The sequence below is a fragment of the Prionailurus viverrinus genome, chromosome B1, assembly GCF_022837055.1.
Source record: "Prionailurus viverrinus isolate Anna chromosome B1, UM_Priviv_1.0, whole genome shotgun sequence".
Taxonomy (NCBI): domain Eukaryota; kingdom Metazoa; phylum Chordata; class Mammalia; order Carnivora; family Felidae; genus Prionailurus; species Prionailurus viverrinus.
In genome coordinates, this window is record NC_062564.1 from 149,530,281 (window position 1) to 149,531,409 (window position 1,129).

Sequence of the window (1,129 nt, forward strand, 5' to 3'; positions counted from 1 at the left end):
TTTGTAGATCTCATTGATTTCTGCAACGGAATCTGAAAAAAAGGAAAAGAAGATATTAGTTTTATATAATAAAATTACAAAATTACTTACACAGCAAAATTGCTTTTGTTTTTTTATGATTTTAATATTAAAGGACTCTATTGAAACAAATCCATGTTATGATGAAAATGCACATTTAAGACAATCAAGTTTTTCTTCTATCTTCTTGTATATATTATGCACAGTCTTATAACAATTTATTTTACAATGCAATTTTAATTCAATATTTTTTATTATTAAAAAAATTTTTTTAATGTTTATTTGTTTCTGAGAGAGAGAGAGAGAGAGAGACAGAGTGTGAGTAGGGGAGGGGCAGACAGAGTAGAGGAAGACACAGAATTTGAAACAGGTTCCAGGCTCTGAGCTGTCAGCACAGAGCCTGATGCAGGGCTTGAACTCAGGAATGGCAAGATTATGACCTAGGCCAAGGTCAAATACTTAACCAACTGAGCCACCCAGGAGCCCCTTAATTCAATATTATGCTTTATTTGCATGCATGTATATATTATACAGGATTCCTTTGTGTGAGGTCTTGGGTTCAGATCAACACAATCTTCTGATACTGAATGATTTGAAATAGAATTCCTTCTCTGCCTTGAGAGACATTTAGAAAATAGCATACTTTCTCTTTTAAGTTGTGAACTAAGTAAATATAGTAAGAAACTAAACATAAATGCTTACTGAAAATGTGAAATTATTAAATTTGTCTAATATTTTGAACTAGTTCATTAACAATAATCTTTGTCTTATATAATAATAAAATAAGTAAAAACCCAAGGAATATAGTAGTATTAAAATTTGAAGTCTTTTAATTTCCTTGGCAAGAGCTGTCATTAAGAGGCATCACCAACAGTATTAACTGCCATCACATTTGATTTTCAATTCTAGTTTAACTGCTGATATCACTTCAGTAGAAATTCTGATTTGACTGACAGTAAAACAAAGCCTTGCCATTTTCCTGTCCAATTTTATAACAGTACAATTAAAGCCGATTTGGGAAGGAATGAAAGAGAACTTGCAACGAGGTAACCAAGTTTTTTGTTCAACAAGAGTAACCAACTCAGGTGGAATGAGTCCAAATGAGCTTTTT